Source organism: Rhinoderma darwinii, chromosome 7, assembly GCF_050947455.1.
Source record: "Rhinoderma darwinii isolate aRhiDar2 chromosome 7, aRhiDar2.hap1, whole genome shotgun sequence".
NCBI classification, from domain to species: domain Eukaryota; kingdom Metazoa; phylum Chordata; class Amphibia; order Anura; family Rhinodermatidae; genus Rhinoderma; species Rhinoderma darwinii.
Genome location: NC_134693.1, coordinates 9,282,292 through 9,300,689, shown reverse-complemented (window position 1 = coordinate 9,300,689; position 18,398 = coordinate 9,282,292).

Genomic DNA, 18,398 nt, shown 5'->3' with positions numbered 1-18,398 from the left:
CACCTACCACCCTGAGAGATGGAGAGAGCTGTCCCTTCTTACTCACTCTTAGGTAATATGCCATGTAATCGCTCCTTCATTACTAAAATCTGTTTATTTTTTACAGCCTACACCAAATATTCCTCTCTTTGTGCCAGTGTTATGTTGTGACAACTTCCAACATTGTATAGAAATGTATCAGTGTCCTTCAGTAAATGACAGAAGTCTCCGGCAAATCCTTCAGTGTCTTCTTCAAGGTGATAAAACTTCTGTTCATCCATTTATTTCTATAGTCTTTCTGGGGAGGCTGAGTGGTAAGTTTCCCTGGTAGAACTTGATGTGTCTTTTTTCAATTATTCTATGTTAGGTCTCATTCACACTTCCGTATTTCTGATCTGTATAAATTCAGGGGGTTTTTTCATTAAAAAAACATTGGCAGTACATTTAAATGGTTTCATCCACATTTCCGTTTTTCTACATCTGCGTCGGGACTCTGTTCATGGGTTCCGTCGGACCTTTCCATCAGGGAAACCCATATGTTTCCGTTTGCATCACTATTGATTTCAATGGCAACGGATCCGGTGCAAATGGTTTCCGCTTGTCACCGTTGTTTAAGGGTTCCCGTAGTTTTCACAGAATGAAGAGCGCAGTCGATTACGGTATTAATTCCATCAAAACAACGGAACCCTTACACAACAGTGACAAACGGAAACCATTTGCGCCGGATCTGTCACCATTCAAATTAATGGTGATGCAAACGGAAAACTATGGGATCCCCTGAGGGAAATGTGAACGGAGACCCAACACAGATGTGAACGAAGCCTTATTTATGTGCATTGGGCATTTTTTTTCAATACACTGCATGTTCCATAGGATCCATATTGGCAGTGGCGTAACTACCGCTGTAGTGGCCGTAGTGGTTGCTACGGGGGCCCGTGGCATGAGTTGGCCCCTGACCATGCACGATGGCACCGCCCGGCCCCTAACATTTAAGGGCCGGGCGGCACGGGCCCCCTCATGCCCAGTGGTGTCGCTAGCACCAGAGGGGGCCCCGCTGCTAGCAATAGCCACATTCACTAGTATCTGCATCCTCTAAACGTAGATATAAATGAATGTTCTAGGCTGTCCAGGGCCTGCTGCCTCTCTGAGGGGGCAGCGGCGCCACTGAAACCAGCCACTGCCACCCCCTTCCTGCACTAATTGTACCTGCACCTATAGCATGCAGATACAATTACATGCATTAGCACTGAATGGCCGGGCACGTTCCGTGCCCAATCATTCAACGCCTTACAATGACGCTGATTGGCGAGGCAAAATGACTTGCCTCGCCAATCAGCACCTTTCAACTACGCTAGCAGTGCAATGACATCATCGCGCCGCTTGCGTCGTTCAGCCCCAGCAGAGCTGCTCAGGAGAGAGCAAGTCTGCATTGCCACTGGACTGAATGGAAAACGGATCAGGTACACTACTGTTCAAAAGTTTAGGGTCACTTAGAAATTTCTTTAGTTTTTTTCAATGAAGATAACATAAAATTAATCAGAAATACACTCTATACATTGTTAATGTGCTAAATGACTATTCTAGCTGCAAATGTCTGGTTTTTAATGCAATATCTACATAGGTGTATAGAGGCCCATTTCCAGCAACCATCACTCCAGTGTTCTAATGGTACATTGTGTTTGCTAACTGTGTTAGAAGGCTAATGGTTGATTAGAAAACACTTGAAAACCCTTGTGCAATTATGTTAGCACCGCTGTAAACAGTTTTGCTGTTTAGAGGAGCTATAAAACTGACCTTCCTTTGAGCTTGTTGAGAATCTGGAGCATTACATTTGTGGTTCGATTAAACTCTCAAAATGGCTAGAAAAAGAGAGCTTTCATGTGAAACTCGACAGTCTATTCTTGTTCTTAGAAATGAAGGCTATTCCATGCGATAAATTGCCAAGAAACTGAAGATTTCCTACAACGGTGTGTACTACTCCCTTCAGAGGACAGCACACACAGGCTCTAACCAGAGTAAAAAGAGAAGTGGGAGGCCCCGCTGCACAACTGAGCAACAAGACAAGTACATTAGAGTCTCTAGTTTGAGAAATAGACGCCTCACAGGTCCTCAACTGGCAGCTTCATTAAATAGTACCCGCAAAATGCCAGTGTCAACGTCTACAGTGAAGAGGCGACTCCGGGATGCTGGCCTTCAGGGCAGAGTGGCAAAGAAAAAGCCATATCTGAGACTGGCTAATAAAAGGAAAAGATTAATATGGGCAAAAGCACACAGACATTGGACAGAGGAAGATTGGAAAAAAGTGTTATGGACAGACGAATCGAAGTTTGAGGTGTTTGGATCACACAGAAGAACATTTGTGAGACGCAGAACAACTGAAAAGATGCTGGAAGAGTGCCTGACGCCCTCTGTCAAGCATGGTGGAGGTCATGTGATGGTCTGGGGTTGATTTGGTGCTGGTAAAGTGGGAGATTTGTACAAGGTAAAAGGGATTTTGAATAAGGAAGGCTATCACTCCATTTTGCAACGCCATGCCATACCCTGTGGACAGCGCTTGATTGGAGCCAATTTCATCCTACAGCAGGACAATGACCCAAAGCACACCTCTAAATTATGCAAGAACTATTTAGGGAAGAAGCCGGCAGCTGGTATTCTATCTGTAATGGAGTGGCCAGCGCAGTCACCAGATCTCAACCCCATAGAGCTGTTGTGGGAGCAGCTTGACCGTATGGTACGCAAGAAGTGCCCATCAAGCCAATCCAACTTGTGGGAGGGGCTTCTGGAAGCATGGGGTGAAATGTCTCCCGATTACCTCAGCAAATTAACAGCTAGAATGCCAAAGATCTGCAATGCTGTAATTGCTGCAAATGGAGCATTCCAAGACCAAAGCAAAGTCTGAAGGAGAAAATTATTATTTCATATAAAAATCATTATTTCTAACCTTGTCAATGTCTTGACTATATTTTCTAGTCATTTTGCAACTCATTTGATAAATATAAGTGTGAGTTTTCATGGAAAACACAAAATTGTCTGGGTGACCCCAAACTTTTAAACGGTAGTGTAAGTATGTAATGTGTTTTTTTTTCTAATAAAACTGTGAGTGCTATTATCTACAGGGGGAGCTATTTGTGGGACACTATATACAGGGGGAGCTATATGTGAGACACTATTTACAGGGGTGGGCTATATGTGGAGCACTATCTATAGGGGGAGCTATTTGTAGGGCACTATCTACATGGGTGGGCTATATGTGGGACACTATATACAGGGGGGCTATATGTGAGGCACTATCTACAGAGGTGGACTATATTTAGAGCACAATCTATAGGGGAACCATATGTAGGGTAGCACAGTGGCTCAGTGGTTAGCACTATTGCCTTGTAGCTCTGGAGTCCATATGTGGGGCACTATCTACAGAGGCTTCTATGTACAGCGCTATCTACAGAGGCTCTATAGGGGCACTATCTACAGGGGGCACGGTGTGTGCGTGTGTGTGTGTGTGTGTGTGTGTGTGTGTGTGTGGGACCCAGTGTATGGTACTATGGTACTATTATAATCAGGGACACAGTGTGTGGCGCTATTATATTTAGTGGAGTTGAGAATTTTATCTTCGTTTATAGGTGCAGAAATTTTTAAAAGTGAGAAGCTGAAGACATCTGAGCGGAAAACTGCAGAAATGGGCTGTGGCCGGGAGAAGTCATCATAGAGGTCTGGACCGGATGGAGAAGAAAAGAGAAAAAGAACTAGAATCTGAGACGTCACTAAGTCACTTAATATAAATGTTTATTCTGCCTCTGTCATGTTGGGTATGTGGACCCACTAGGCCGTACTGCCTTGACGGTATGGCAGCTGGCCAACAGGACACAGGTCACAGTCTATAGTTCGTATAGTGTACCTGTGGTAGCTCAGACAGTACTAAGACAGGCTCGGCCAGGACTACACCGTCTTCAAAATTATTATGCACATTGGATTTAAGTGTCATAAACATTTAGTTATTCGTTTTTCAATGAAGATCATGGATGACATTGTGTCTTAGGGCTCTTTGGATCATTGTAATCAATCTCAGACACTTGTGATAATTAGTTTGCCAGGTGTGCCCAATCAAAGGAAAACTACTTAGGAAGGACGTTCCGCATTATTAAGCAGGCCACAGGTTTCAAGCAATATGGGAAAGAAAAAGGATCTCTCTGCTGCCGAAAAGCGTGAAATAGTGCAATACCTTGGACAAGGTATAAAAACATTGGATATTTTAAGAAAACTTAAGCGTGATCATCGTACTGTGAAAAGATTTGTGGCTGATTCTGAGCACAGACGGGTTCGTTCAGAAAAAGGCATAATGAGGAAGGTTTCTGCCAGACAAATTAATAGGATTAGGAGAGCAGCTGCTAAAATGCCATTGCAAAGCAGCAAACAGGTATTTGAAGCCGCTGGTGCCTCTGGAGTCCCACGAACCTCAAGGTGTAGGATCCTCCAGAGATTTGCAAGTGTGCATAAAGCTATTATTCGGCCACCCCTAAACAATGCTCACAAGCAGAAACAGTTGCAGTGGGCTCAGAAATACATGAAGACTAATTTTCAAACCGTGTTTTTTACTGATGAGTGCCATGCAACCCTGGATGGTCCAGATGGATGGAGTAGTGGATGGTTGGTGAATGGCCACCATGTCCCAACAAGGCTGCGACGTCAGCAAGGAGGTGGCGGAGTCATGTTTTGGGCTGGAGTCATGGGGAGAGAGCTGATAGGCCCCTTTAGGGTCCCTGACGGTGTGAAAATGACCTCTGCAAAGTACGTAGAGTTTATGACTGACCACTTTCTTCCGTGGTAAAAAAAGAAGAACCGTGCCTTCCGTAGCAAAATTATCTTCATGCATGACAATGCACCATCTCATGCTGTAAAGAATACCTCTGTGTCATTGACTGCTATGGGCATAAAAGGAGAGAAACCCATGGCGTGGCCCCCATGTTCCCCTGACCTCAACCCTATTGAGAACCTTTGGAGCATCCTCAAGCAAAATATCTATGAGGGTGGGAGGCAGTTCACATCAAAACAGAAGCTCTGGGAGGCGATTCTGACATCCTGCAAAGATATTCAGGCAGAAACTGTCCAAATACTCACAAATTCAATGGATGCAAGAATTGTGCAGGTGATATCAGAGAAGGGCCCTATGTTAACGTGTAACTTGGCCTGTTAAGTTTTTTTTGATTGAAAGAGCTTTTGATTTCTGTAAATATGACCTCCTGATGCTGCAAATTCAATAAATTACCATTTTAGTCTCTTTACAACCTGTAAAATGTTTTGATCTCTGTTGTGCATAATAATGTGAAACATTTTGAGTTTTTTACTTCTAAAAAAAAATCTGTCATCATTAGGAGATTTGTTCAATAAAATTTGCATTATACTCCAACGGTTGATGCTGGAAGATTATACTGACTGTCATTTGCATCGACTATTTAGGAAAATCAGCGGAAAATAACATTTGCATAATAATTTGTAATGCGGTGTAGGCAGCAGGCAGGCGCCAGGCGTGGTATACAGCACAGCACGACTTTAGCTCAACACGGCACTTGACCAGGATAGCACGGGACACAGGTTACAGGTAGCAGGAACGGGAAACACTGGGAACTGGAAAACAATAGGAGACCATTTGCTAAGACAAACTTAAGATAAGACAACAATGCTCAGGCAAGGCAGGAAGGGGCAGTGCCCCTCTTATAGTCCAGGGTGCTCATGGCTAATTTAGACTTAAACTCTGGTGCGCGTACGCTCGTGCCCGTTCTTAAAGGGCCTGGCTGAGGTAAGCGGAAGTGAGCGTTGGCGTCTCCTGAGGAGGAGGCTGGGGCCAGTGCTCGCAGATCCATGGCTGGGCCATCAGGAGGTGAGTGAGCCGGACGGCCCGTGGCCATGGGCATGACTGCCTCTAATCAGTAATGTAGTCACTGTATGATCTGCAGCGAGATGATGGGGGGTTTAATTATAATATGTTTTTTTTTGTGTGTGACACAGCATCTCCCAGCATATCCTTACCATTGTTCGGACCATGCTGGGAGCTGTAGTTTTACGCCGTACAAACCTATACGCAGGGGTTGCACTAAATTGAGCTGTATTTGTTCTGTTGCTGTATACATGTCACTATATACAAGGAGGGGGAGCAGGGTGGCATTACAAGGGGGAGCAGGGTGGCACTATATACAAGGGGGTGCAGGGTGGCACTATATACAAGGGGGTGCAGGGTGGAACTATATACAAGGGGGCTATGTGACACTATATACAAGGGGGAGCAGGATGGCACTATATACAAGGGGGGCTGTGGCACTATATACAAGGGGGCTGTGTGGCACTATACACAAGGGGGAGCCTGGTGGCACTACTTAGGGGGTCTGTGTGGCACTATCTACTAGGGGGCTGTACGGCACTATTTACACGGGAAGGGCCGTGTGGCACAATCTACAGGGGTCTGTGTGTGGCACAATCTACAGGAGGCTGTGTGGCACTGTATACAAGGGGAGGGCTGTGTGGCACTATATACAAAAGGGTCTGTGTGGCACTATATGGGGGGCTGTGTGGCACTATACATAATGGGGAGCTGTGTGGCAAAACTAAGGCGGCTGTGTGGCACTACTAAGGGGGGCTGTGTGGCACTACTAAGGGGGAGATGTGTGGCACTATCTACTAGGGGGGCTGTATGGCACTATTTACAAGATTTAGGGCTATGGCGCGATCTACAGGGGTCTGTGTGTGGGACTATCTACTGTGGTCTGTGTGTGGCGCTATCTACAGGGGTCTGTGTGGGGCACTATCTATAGGGGGCTGTGTGGCACTATATACAAGGGAGGGGGGCTGAGTGGCACTATATACAGGGGGAGCTGTATGGTGCTATCTACAGGGGGCTGTATGCACTATCGACAAGAAAAAAAAATCCATACTTACCCAGAACTCACTGCTTCTTTGCTTCTTCCTGCATTCCGGCCTCCTGGGATGACGTTTCAGAGGCTGCCGCGTCACATCGCATGCAACGTAATCTTAGGAGGCCGGACTACACGTGGAAGAGAGGGAGGAGGTAAGTATAATAGTTTTGGGTTTTTGTCAGCGCTGCTTTCTGCGGCGGAAATTCCGCCCGAAATACCGCACCACAACGCGGAACACTTTCACGGATGGAATGTGCTGCGGGTTCCAGATAGGATCCAACCTTTTGGAACCCGGCCTTAAAGTACTGCTGTTCTCTTATGTGTCAGGGTGCAAGTTGCTTTTTTAATTGAAATGGTCCAATATTCTGCACTGATTAATTTCATAATATATCTTTATAGTGGTCAGTGCTTTGTTTTCCATTTACATGGCTCCAAATCCCCTACATAGACATAGAGGTAAATAATTAAAATCAGGCTACCCAAAGCCACCACTAGGGGGAGCTTATTGCATCCTGTGTTATAATTGAGTTCCATGTATGAACAGTATACAGCAAGCTCCCCCTAGTGACACACCCCCAACTGGTAACACCCAGATGAACATTTATTTATAAATTTCTAGGAGGAATAACAGAGGAATGACACAACATAGAGCTCTAAGAAAAGATGCTCCAGAATTGGTATTTCATGGGGAATAAAAGCATTTACTAAAACAGACAAGAGAGTTGACAGGTTCTCTTTACCTCTATTGCTGGGTTATCTATGCTGCTCTGGCCACTATAAAGATATATTATGAAATGGCGCTGCATACATTTTACGACCTATTTATATATATATTTAAAAAAAAGAATATGGTGTTCAGGAGTGGATGTTCACTGTAAGCTACACCTCTGGATGTCAACCTCCTGTCTAAGTCTGTGTACTTTATATTACTCTGGGATATTACTGAGGATTTTCATAGCATTTTATGACCACAAACCACAAGTGAGAAAAATCTCCTTAGTCGTTTCATATTATGTGGGTGCAACTAATGCCGATCTCCGCACCATTAAAAGATTCCTCTACATCTCCAAAAAGTCCAGGGTACCATTCTTCTCTCTAAATGAAGCAGATCCTGCAGTGTCAGATGCCAACGGAGCTGGCGTGTTGTGTTGTTTCTGTTGCTTGGTAACAGTGAATGTTTTTGCTTATTGAGGTCCCAGCGAAGCTGCACAACACATGTGAACATACAACGCTCCTTTATGAGCTGCACATCTGGTTCGGATTCTGTGCTCGGATCTTTTTCTTCAAGGTGCGCAGTAAACTGCAAGGTCTCAGTCCGGGGCGTCTGCAGATTATGTTGTCATTATTGTTATAGTTACATTCTGTGAAAATCAGGATCAGCTGTCACTTGCTGTAAGAGCGATGCGGTTCTGTATGTACAGCGGCCACAAAAAAACAGACTTCCCAAAAAGATACTAAATTATGGGGTACGGTGAATTTATTTAATCCAGACAACCTGGAAAACATGACGATTCAGTAGGGACAAAAAAGAAAGACAATTCAAAGCAAGTTACACATTAAATGAATCTACATAATGTGTACATACATAATACTACTTGTGTACTGGTCCTGAGTTACATCATGTATTATACTCCAGAGCTGCACTCACTATTCTGCTGGTGGAGTCACTGTGTACATACATTACATTACTTATCATGCACTGATCCTGAGTTACATCCTGTATTATACTCCAGAGCTGCACTCACTATTCTGCTGGTGGAGTCACTGTGTACATACATTACATTACTTATCCTGTACTGATCCTGAGTTACATCCTGTATTATACTCCAGAGCTGCACTCACTATTCTGCTGGTGGAGTCACTGTGTACATACATTACATTACTTATCCTGTACTGATCCTGAGTTACATCCTGTATTATACTCCAGAGCTGCACTCACTATTCTGCTGGTGGAGTCACTGTGTACATACATTACATTACTTATCCTGTACTGATCCTGAGTTATATCCAGTATTATACTCCAGAGCTGTACTCACTATTCTGCTGGTGGAGTCACTGTGTACATACATTACATTACTTATCATGCACTGATCCTGAGTTACATCCTGTATTATACTCCAGAGCTGCACTCACTATTCTGCTGGTGGAGTCACTGTGTACATACATTACATTACTTATCCTGTACTGATCCTGAGTTACATCCTGTATTATACTCCAGAGCTGCACTCACTATTCTGCTGGTGGAGTCACTGTGTACATACATTACATTACTTATCCTGTACTGATCCTGAGTTACATCCTGTATTATACTCCAGAGCTGCACTCACTATTCTGCTGGTGGAGTCACTGTGTACATACATTACATTACTTATCCTGTACTGATCCTGAGTTACATCCTGTATTATACTCCAGAGCTGCACTCACTATTCTACTGGTGAAGTCACTGTGTACATACATGACATTACTTATCCTGTACTGATCCTGAGTTACATCCTGTATTATACTCCAGAGCTGCACTCACTATTCTGCTGGTGGAGTCACTGTGTACATACATTACATTACTTCTCCTGTACTGATCCTGAGTTACATCCTGTATTATTCTCCAGAGCTGTACTCATTATTCTGCTGGTGGTCACTGTACATATATTAGGTACTTATCCTGTACTGATAGGTAAACTAGAGAACCCCTTTAGTATTTGACTATAATATATACAGGGGCGGAGCTGTGACAGCTTCACATTCATTTAAATATAAGAAACTGTCCGATGTTATAATTATGAGTGTAGCAGTTGTGACTATATCATAAGATATGTGGCACTTATATTGTGGGTGGAGTTATCTCTTAAAGGCGCCTGAACGCTAGAAACTGTAAAGAGTCTTCAATGCAGTTTTATTCTGGATTCGGAGCCATTGTCACAATACGTTTATTAAATACAACAAGATATAAATGATTCTAAACATTTTTATGATGTAATGAAATATAAAATCTTAGAGAAATAACCGACTAAAAACACCCAGACGTCAAAAGACAAAAAAAATTAGGAATAAAAATGAATCGATATGTGAAAGCAAATGAAAAACAGTGCAATAAAAGATGAGGCTCTTTATGGCATTAATCTCGTAAATGCGGAGACGGGGAGTGTTGGGCTTGGCCGGGAGCCATGATATTAACTCAAAGTCCTGATGTATTTAACAAGCTTTATACCCGTTCCCATAGGTTTATTATGGCAATCTATTACTATAGGGTCTGTGACAATCACTCCGATCATTTGTCATTATTCATACATTTACATCATTGTTCCATCCGCTTTTAATTAATTTTAAGGTGACTTTCCCTTTAAGAAGTAGTTTATGGGGCAATCTAAAGCAACAATTTTAGTGTCCATATTACGCCCGCAATACCCAGATGTCACTATAGTTGACCTGCAGGTGTTATGGCTGCAAAACGGACGCTAATATGATGTCGCATTACGGATTTCTGAAATCAGCCAAAGCGATCGCTTCCAACAATCATAAATGACGTCCATTATAGTTGGACTTAATCTTACAAACTAAAAATTGCTGTTGTCCGAATAATGTCCTGCAACTTCTAATATACATTGGAGAACTTACTAATAGTGCCTTACATTTAGACCGCTTAGAACTTGCATGCGCCAAATTTATTGCAGTGGTTCACGCTAGATGATAAATTTGGCGCATCTTTACATACTTCTATCTAACGTTAGACCACTTTTTGTTGCGCTAAGATTTTGGTGGAATTTGGTGAATCTTAAGCCACACCTTTTTTTATAAAGAAGCCACGCCCCTTTGTCAAGTGAGCCGAAAATGTGACTAAAACAGTCTGTGAATGTGGCGCACAGCAGAAGTAAGATGCGGTTAATTTATAAAGAGGTGCACACCTCAAGGTGGCGTAGATTTTCCTTATAATTTACGTCAGTTTCTGGCGTAAATTATATAAAATGTGTCCGCTAAGCTCCACCCCCTTTTTTCCTTTTTTTTTTTAAAGTGGCATGAGCAGTAGAAAGCGAGAAAAAGTCAAATATGGGCCATAAATTGCGACTTTTTTTAAATCCGGAAAACCGGTGTAAATATGCAAAAATACGCTCTGTGCGCCGCAGGGAATACCGAACTCTCCTCCTACTGTAATATGCTGTAGATTTTCCGCAGCGATATCCGTTGTGGAAAATCTGCAGTATTTACGCTACATGTGAACTTAGATGTCTGCAGCCTGTGGATGTCAGGGCATGCTGGGAGTTGTAGTTTTTACACAGCTGGAGAGCCACAGGTTCAAGACCACTGATATGGGAAATAAATAGAAATTGCCCAAAGTGGAAGACCCCTTTACAGAGAATTTCCATATAAGTTAAAAGGTAAAGCAGCAGGTTTGGTAATTATATCAGTTTTACGTACAGAGATATTGGCGTTTTTGTTTGCGTTGTGGCAGCCAGTTTGCAAAAGTGACAACAGGAAGTGCAGCCCCATTGGCTGTCACTTAACTTTCTTTCTCAGAGGTTTTGTTGTTGTTAAAACCTGCTGAGAGTGGTCTCGGGTAGTCCGAGTTCCACCACCTGTCTCATCAAAAGTTTACTCTACTGTTCTGTCTCCCCATACTTTACACTGCAGCTCTGCTTGTCCATTACAGCAAGGGCAGAATGATGATAAACTACAAGCAACTAAATGAGCAAAAGATTATCTGATCATTTAGAATGAAAATTCATCTTATTGTGTAGATATCTTATAAAGCATGATGTCATTATTTATGAGGTCATGTGATGATGTCACTGGTGGATAGGGATTGGTCCTAAGCTGCAGCTCAGTTGCGGAGATGATATAGTCCCTGCAGTTGCGCCCAGAGCTCATTGACAGGTGTAGACGACATGAGGTTGACTTAGATGTCGTTTTTTTGGGGATTCTCTTCCCGGTCCTGTGGTTTTTGCTTCCTTGGTAGATGCAGCTGATGACGTCACAGCGCTCAGTGCAGCTTGTAAATCGGCAGCCGCTCTCCCCCGCTAACTGTATAATATACCGGTCATTATAACACAATATTCCTTTAGTTTCTCACATTATTTTGCAGATGTCTCAGTAATGAACGAGATCATAAACCAGAGCTCCAGGCGGGAGGTTTTCCAGTCCAAACCTTCCTACGCCCCCCCCCCCCCCCCTCTTCTTGGCTCTCTTGGGAATATAAGATTTAATAGAGCCGTGTGTCTGGCACGTTCCCCTCCCCCGAGTTTATTATTAAAAATATTCTGGGTAATGGTTCATCTAAGGTAGTGGTCTGCAACCTGTGGCTATCCAGATGTGAGGAAACTACTACTCCCAACTTGCACATGTTCTTACACCTACAGCTGCTCTGCTCCTGTGCACTCATGACAACACCTCCCGTCTTGTACCCTGGCAGTTCAACCTTGTCATAGGGACAATGTGTGGATCGATTTACCGTCCACATCACTAACTGACAAGCCAATGAGAAGGTAGACATTGTGGATAGAGAGCTAAATCCAAGCAATGTCCCTAAGGCCTGACCTAACAAGGTAAGGACCCAGGCCAGAAGTGTTATCATAGGGGCACAGTAGCTGCAGGCATCGACACTGTGAATTAAAGCACTTAGCAAAAAAATTATAATCTATTAATAAACAGATTTTACCATTTTCATGCATATTAAAGGCCCTTATATGTAAACTGACTGGTAATTCTCCTTTATATAGGTTTAGCAGAGTGGGGGCTGCATCACTTTTGTATATATATGTGTGTGTGTGTGTGTGTGTGTGTGTGTGTGTGTGTGTGTGTGTGTGTGTGTGTGTGTGTGTGTGTGTGTGTGTGTGCGTGCGTGTGTGCGTGTGTCCTCTCAACTTGCCCATTGGATTGGGGGTGATAGGCAGAGGAAAAGTCCAAACTCGCATCCAGGAGTTTACAGAGGGCTCTCCAGAACTTAGAGGTAAACTGAACCCCCCAGTCGGAGACAATGTGAAGAGGCAACCATGCAAGCGAAAGATGTGCTGAATGAAGAGACTCGCCAGTCGGGGAGCAGAAGGTAGGCCGGTCAGTGGGATAAAATGTGCCATCTTAGAGAACCGGTCCACCACCACCCAGATGGTGTTGCATCCTGCTGAGGGAGGAAGGTCTCTGACGAAGTCCATTGCGATGTGCTGCCAAGGGGCACTGGGTACAGGCAGAAGTTGAAGCAGGCCGGCAGGCTTGGAGTGAGTCACTTTGTTAGAGGCACACACCGTGCAAGCAGAGACAAAGTCCAGAACATCTTTAGGTAGCGTGGGCCACCAAAAGTGACGAGCAATCAGGTCTTGGGTTTTACGGACACCAGCGTGCCCAGCTAATTTAGAACTGTGTCCCCAGCGGAGAATTATTTTTCTGTCTGCCAACCGAACAAAAGTTCTCCCCGGAGGGATATTTCTAAGCTGCAGAGGATTGGCGGTGACAACACAGGATGGGTCTATGATAGTCTGAAGGGACTCCACCGTGTCTTCCGTCTCAAATGATCTGGACAGGGCATCGGCCCTCACATTCTTGTCAGCGGGGCGGTAGTAGAGCAGAAATTGAAAACGGGTGAAGAACAGCGACCACCTGGCTTGACGAGGATTCAGTCTTTGAGCGGACTGAAGGTAGGTGAGGTTCTTGTGGTCGGTGAAGATCAGGATGGGGTGAGCTGCACCTTCTAGAAGATGTCTCCACTCCTCCAGGGCCAATTTGATAGCCAGTAGCTCCCGATCTCCAATGGAATAATTGCGCTCAGCAGAAGAAAACAGTCTTGAGTAGTAGCCACATACTACTGCCTTTCCTTTGGAGCTCCTCTGGAACAGAAGTGCGCCTGCACCAACAGAGGAAGCGTCCACTTCTAGTGAGAACTGCCGAGATACGTCAGGGTGATGGAGGATTGAAGCTGAAGTGAAGGCTTTCTTGAGGCTAATAAATGCGAACTCTGCCTCTGGAGTCCACACCTTGGCGTTCACACCCTTCTTGGTAAGGGTAGAGATGGGAGCCGTCAGAGAAGAAAAGTTCGGAATAAACTGCCGGTAGAAATTGGCGAATCCCAGGAACCGTTGTATGGCCCTTAGGCCTTGAGGACGTGGCCATTCCAGGACGGACTTTAGTTTCTCAGGGTTCATCTTAAGGCCTTGATCCGAGATGACGTAGCCCAGGAAGGGCAAAGACCTCTTTTCAAAGGTGCACTTTTCCAATTTGGCATACAAGCGATTCTCTCTTAGTCGCAGAAGAACTTGACAAACATGCCTCCGATGGGTCATCAGATCTGGGGAGAAAATTAAAATATCATCGAGATAAACTACAACACATGTATAGAGGAGATCTCGGAAGATGTCATTAACGAACTCCTGAAATACTGCGGGAGCGTTACACAGTCCGAAGGGCATCACTAGGTATTCGTAGTGCCCATCGCGGGTGTTAAATGCCGTCATCCATTTATCACCCCGGCGAATCCGGATTAGATTATAGGCCCCCCGCAGATCTAGCTTAGAAAAATTTTTGGCTCCTCGTATGCGATCGAAGAGCTCGGAAATAAGTGGCAATGGGTATTTGTTCTTGACCGTGATCTGATTGAGACCACGGTAGTCAATGCAGGGTCGAAGAGATCCATCTCTCTTTTTAACGAAAAAGAAGCCTGCCCCGGCCGGGGAGGAAGATTTTCGAATAAAACCCCTTTCCAAGTTCTCCTTGATATATGCTGACATCGATAAAGTCTCTGGCAAGGAGAGAGGATATACTCATCCACGGGGAAGAGAAGCATTGGGAACCAGTTCAATGGGACAGTCATAATTCCGATGTGGAGGCAACGTCTCAGCCTCTCGTTTGCAAAAGACATCCGCAAAACTGGCATATTGAGAAGGTAGGCCCGAAAGTGACTGAGGCAGAGGGGGCACAACAGGATGGACTTGTGACAGGCAATGGCTATGGCATCTGGAACCCCATTGAAGAACCTCTCCAGAATTCCAGTCAAGTGTCGGGGTGTGTAGACAGAGCCATGGCAGACCCAGCAAGATAGGATTGATAGCCTTGGGTAGTACCAGGAAGGTGATCTGTTCTGAGTGAAGAGCTCCGACCCGTAGTGTCAACGGCTCTGTGATGAGCATGATCGGATCAGGCAATGGTAGACCATTCACGGAGGCAACAGCCAGGGGTCTCTCCAGACGGACTGTGGGTAGACGAAACCAATCCACTAGATCCTGCTGGATAAAATTAGCAGCCGCTCCAGAGTCAAGATAGGCGGAGGAAGGATGTGATGTCTCTCCGGTGACGATGGCCACAGGAATCGATAGTCTGGAAGAGGTTTTTAACGTTTGGAGACGTTCCACCTAGAGTTGCCTCTCCAATCAACCCTAGGTACTGGAGTTTCCCGGTTTCTGTGGGCATTGGCGCACAAAATGACCCTTGAGGCCACAATACATACAAAGTCTAGAGGAGCGTCTGCGTTGCTTCTCCTGTTCAGATAACCGGACTCTGTCTACCTGCATGGGTTCCTCAGGTAGCGCACTAGGAGCAGACAATAGTGGTCTCTGGACAGAGGGTGCTGGTCTGTGGACCCGGCTCTCCTGACGAACTTCTTGAGAGCGCTCCCGGATTCTCATATCAACCCAGGTGGCTAACAGGATGAGGGCATCCAAGGTAGAAGGAAGGTCGCGGGCTGCCAGTTCGTCCTTGATGTGAGAAGACAGTCCCTGCCAGAAGATCGCCACCAGAGCCTCATTGTTCCATGCCAGCTCGGCTGCTAGGGTACGGAAGGAGATAGCATACTCCCCGACTGTGGAGCCCTCTTGCTTGAGGGTCAACAGAGTGGCTGCAGCAGAGGATGTTCGACCCGGTTCCTCGAACACGGCACGAAAGGACTGCAGGAACAAGGCTAGGTCCGCGGATACAGGTCCTTGTTGCTCCAAGATTGGGTTCGCCCATGCGAGGGCCTTGCCAGTGAGGAGGGAGATAATGAACTCCACTTTGGCCTCCTCGGAGGGGAAGAGATGAGACCGTAGCCTAAAATGCACCGTGCATTGATTGAGAAATCCTCTACATGCTCTGGGGTCACCGTCGTAGCGAGGAGGAAGAGGCAGAGGAACTGTGGATCCGGAACAAACAGGAGGAGCAACAGGCAGTGGCACAACAACAGCTTCAGGAGGAAGAACCGGAGGTGGAACAGTGAGTAGATCCAGGCGGACCAGGATAGAATTCACCGCCTCAAGGAGTTGATCCTGACGTGTGCGTAGGTCCTGCATCTCTGTCTGAATCTTCTGTACTGCGGTCTTGGGCTGGCCATCGGGTTCCATGGCCTGAGCGTACTGTCAAGGACACAGGGTATGTGGACCCACTAGGCCGCTCCGCCGTAGCGGGGAGGCAGCTGACCAGGTCACAGTCTATACGAAAGTCAATGGCAGACAGTAACGCTTGGGTACCTGAAATAGTCCGGACGGTGGCTGTGGCTTCAGCACGGATGGAGGCTGGTGCGGCAGGTCGCGCCAGACGTGGCAGGCAGTATCCGATGAAGCAGAAGACACTGGACGTGGCAGAAGACACTGGACGTGGCAGAAGACACAGGACGTGGCAGAAGACACTGGACGTGGCAGAAGACACTGGACGTGGCAAACGACACTGGACGTGGCAAACGACACTGGACGTGGCAGAAGACACTGGACGTGGCAGAAGACACTACTCCAACGCAGGTAGGCACAGGAACTAGAACAATACGGAATACAGGAACGGGTAACAGGGCATGGGTAACAGCTGGAACGGGAAACACTAAGGGACCATTTGCGAGACAGACTGGGATAGACTAACAACGCTCAGGCAAGGATCAGAAGACCAGGGGCCTTCTTATAGACCAGGAAATCAGGGCAGTTGATGATGATGACGAATAATTTGTGCGCACGCTGGCCCTTTAAGGCCGTGCGCGAGCGCGCGCACCCTACGGGACACAGCAGGACGGAGCGGAAGTGAGCGCTGGCGTCTCCTAGGAAGGAGACAGGGACCAGCGCTCACGGATCCATGGCTGCGGGCGTCGGGTAGTGAGTAAACCCGACGGCCCGTGGCCATGAACGTTACAATATGTATTCACCTAAGTAATGTAAGAATATATTGAAAATCTCTAGTGCAAAAATGCTGATAAGTTGTGCAGTGATCTCCCAGCAGCGGACGGCGGCATAACAGGATCTGAGTGCAGAGCTGTCAATCAAATTGCAGCCCCACCAACATTTATCTCCATGCATTGTAAACATTGGGCTCAACATTGCAATAGCCATTGGCCAGCACGGGATAAATTGTCCTTGTGTTATCACAGAACGCCATAACACAACGGCTTCCGTACATGATATACATGGACAACCCCTTTAAGAATAATTCTGTTTACTGCCAAAAATTTCTGATAAATTAGAGTTATTCCATCTCTCACTCAGCACCTTGTGAACAGTCTGAGGGTCCCAAGTCTCATTTATTGACCCTTTACCGTACGCCAGAGAGTTGCGCTGGGTGGGGGAGGGGCATTGATTGAATTATAGAGAGTGCAGCCTAAGTGGCCACCTGCGCCCCCTCCACGGTGACTTCAAAGAGTCTGAGTGAGTGCAGCCATTTACAGGTCTCTAAGTTAAAATGAAAGTGATGAAAATCCATGTTAAAAGATTTTTCTTTAAAATTGCATTAGCAGCAGACACATCTCCAGTCACCCGGCAATGAGAGGACGGCCCCCGGGCTACCATCACCGTCCACACATCGCAGTGACCCCAGAACGTTGCCTGTGGAATCCGGGTAATTGTTGGTGGTAACGGACGAAATCACATTCCTTCAAAAATCAAGATAAAGTCAACATTGTTTACTGCTGGGGGAGGCGGTATTCTTCTGGTGGGGGGGCTATTCTGACAGCGATTGTGTCACGTCTTTCATCTGTTACCTTCAGGTCGGTCTGTGGTTACCATATAGGCAGATAACAGTGTAGAGCAGCACAGGTACACCGTGTTCTAAATTATTATGCACATTGGATTTAAGTGTCATAAACATATAATTATTAGTTTTTCAATGAAACTCATGGATGGTAGTGTGTCTTAGGGCTCTTTGGATCATTGTAATCAATCTCAGACACCTGTGATAATTAGTTTTCCAGGTGTGCCCAATAAAAGGAAAACTATTTAAGAAGGACGTTCCACATTATTAAGCAGCCACAGGTTTCAAGCAATATGGGAAAGAAAAAGGATCTCTCTGCTGCCGAAAAGCCTGAAATAGTGCAATACCTTGGACAAGGTATGAAAACATTGGATATTTCAAGAAAACTTAGGCGTGATCATCGTACTGTGAAAAGATTTGTGGCTGATTCAGAGCACAGACGGGTTCGTTAAGATAAAGGCATAATGAGGAAGGTTTCTGCCAGACAAATTAATAGGATTAGGAGGTGTAATTGTCTCACGGGCTGCACGTGACCAGTAGATGGGACTCCTCACTGCCTAGACCTCCTACAAGGACAATCTGACAGCAGAAAAGTTTCAGGACTACTATCTTTCCAGAAGT